The sequence below is a fragment of the Magnolia sinica genome, chromosome 10, assembly GCF_029962835.1.
Source record: "Magnolia sinica isolate HGM2019 chromosome 10, MsV1, whole genome shotgun sequence".
NCBI lineage: Eukaryota > Viridiplantae > Streptophyta > Magnoliopsida > Magnoliales > Magnoliaceae > Magnolia > Magnolia sinica.
The window spans coordinates 18,448,094-18,451,127 of record NC_080582.1 but is presented as its reverse complement, the minus strand read 5'-3'; positions in this window follow the sequence as shown (position 1 = coordinate 18,451,127).

The following is a 3,034-nucleotide window of genomic DNA, read 5'->3' as shown; positions in this document are numbered from 1 at the left end:
CAGGTGTGCCACCCATTGTTTTGGCCCTAATATGAAAAATCAGGCTCATCTTAAAGTCATGTAGGACACGTTCCAGCAAAAGGTTAGGAAGGGGACACCCATCTTTAACCTTTCCTATTATGTGTGGGATGCATCGTGGTGTGCATTTCCCACTCGATCCATTAGAGGCACTCCATCAGGACGAAGGTATGCCCCACAAATAGGAAGCAGATTCGGTGAGGCCCTAGACATCGCAATATCTGGGCAAGCCCCATATGTGACATTGGCTGAGTAGGCACTTGACCTAACCACATTCAAACGAGCTTTGCATGGCCTCATCTCTAATATCAACATCTGCCCAATTAAATCTTACCACGTTATGACCTTATCATGTTTGGTGCCTCATCCAATCCACTCCCCCAAAAATAATGCAATTTCAAAAATTATTTGGGCCACACAGCATGAATTTAAAGATTTCAAGCAAGAGTTTACACTAATCACTAGGATGCGGTCTCAGTTGAGTTATGGACTCCCCTGAATTTTGAAATCCATGTTGAAAAATGAGGTGCTATATCTGATTGACCGAGTGGATCACATGCACGTACGTTCACACCCCCGGTGGCACTCTACTAGCTAACGCAAGTCACAGCCCGGTGTCCCACCTCAATAGATGGATGTGGTAGATCGCATGCACATTCCAATGCAAATGTATGGTACTATTTGAACATTTTTATGATACAAGAGATGTAAACACATACAATCATTATGTTTCTTTGTCCAATGAGCGCCAACATCCGATTGAATCGTTGATATGATTTATTCTGCATATTAGTACAGTGAGATTGTTTACTAGTATTGTGAACCTAAGATCTCTAGATAATGGCTTAAAAATTAGCAAGCATGCACTCAATTGCGTGGCATGCATGTATGGATTTAAAATTTCCATCCATGGAACACAGGTTGAAGAGGGAAATGCTACAATAGAGCTTGAAGTATCGGAATATGGTGAAGCCACGTGGTAGAGTGATGTATTTGTAGGGTTTGCCCTCCTGGCAATGCCACCCGTGGGCTCACATTTTAAAAATAAAACCCATGAGACATACCTACCTTTACTCTTCTTCTTTTTTTTTTTTTTTAAATGTTCATCCCCGCATATTTGACCGTACAACATATTTGTTTTCAACCATGTATTTAATGTTGGGGAACCAAAGGAGTACATAGAGTTGAGTCAAGCAAAGTACTACCAATCTCACAAGAAAGTCCAAACACAAACAATTTAAATTTTACGTGAAAAAAACCTTGACACAAAGCGACAAGTAATATACTATATGAAAACAAAAATTACTAGAAATAGAGATTACTGATTCGAACAAGCCTGGATCTACTCCACAAGCCCAAGCTATGCCATTCAAATCCTTAGGAACAAATTAGAGAGCCTAAAACACCTATTTCTCTACCCAAATTCCGATTACATCCACTGTATATAGCATAACAAAGTATCACAATCGGAATAGGAAACAAATCCCGCACTTACGCAATTCTGCGCATGCGCTCAATGTTACTTTCAACGGGACTTCGATGGCATCGACATTATGTTGATGGCATCGACATTATGTTGATGGCATCGAACACCTTCTATGACATGGAGTAAAACACCAAAACGTTCCAACAACAAAACATGAATTTGCAGGATTTTTCCTATGGCATCGAACATCTGCCAATGGCATCAAAAGCTGCTAGATGGCATCGACAAACCTTGTTACTTACATATTTAAGACATCAACAACATTTAATGGCCACTAATCAAATGAGTGTATGATGGCCATTGATCAAATGTATAGGATTGTCTAACTGGTGTGACTTTTGAGACATGAACTATCCATGCTTTGGCCTGCATATGGACGGGCACCCGTGGTAAATCACTCTTTCATGCATACTGTAGAGAGATGGCTCTACCATATTCCGATTCTTGCTACTCCATGTCATCATCATGCCCAATCTCCTTCATAAATCACTGGAATGCTTCCTTGTCAACTAAATTTAATGGTTTTAAGACCACTTTGCTCAAATTTGAGAATCCTGAGAACATATTGTATAGCTCTTGCTATAGCCATCCCTCCCTAGAATACATGGAATGATGATGGATCCATGAGACCATTGAACTTGTTTACTCCACTTTGAATGGTAAAAGGGTTGAAAACTACATTTGATCGGATGGTCTTGTTAGAGTTTGTGCAGTCCATCTGAGCATCATTGACACATATACATAAAATCTTTGGATGACCATGTACAAACAATTGTACAATGGTCTACACATTTGTTGATGCAAATGCCTCTATAAGTCCTCGTAAAATAAACTAGTTCTACAAGTTTTTCTCCCATGTACAATTAGTTATTCACTTGCTTATATACTATTGCCTATTGGGGGCCCACAGTGGTGTATATATATCCCATCCAATGTATGCATTAAGTGGGCCCCACCAGAATTATCAGATGCACAAAAAATCAGGCCTATATGTGAGCCACACCAAAAAATTAAAATATAAATAAATGAACCACCTCTCAAAACCTAAAACCCCAAACTCACCTATGGCTCACTCAATGGTTGGATCAGCCAGGTTTTTGTGGCATCCAACTTTCAACATAAAGAGACCCTGCTGTGCAGGCTGAAGGCCCCATAGACAAGACAACAGACTACCTGCATAACCCTTATCAAACAAGCTTATTCTAGTATCAGGGACTTGCAGGAGAACAATCCTCTCACAAGGTGGGTGCAGATAATTATACCAGTGTTGTAAAATTTATGAGAAATAGAATATAAATTAACTAGCACTGACCACCATAGACATGGCATACATGAGTGGATACACAAATGACGCAACGTGTTGAGGTTGAGCACCGTCTTCCTCGGGGAGATAATTATTCCAAATCTACTGAACTTCCCTGGACTCCTCATCGATATGCCTCAAACCATCGAGGAAAAAGAGAATAATTTCTAGAAATTCATAATAAATTGGTTGATTGTCTAACATGTATGTCCCTATCACACCATTAA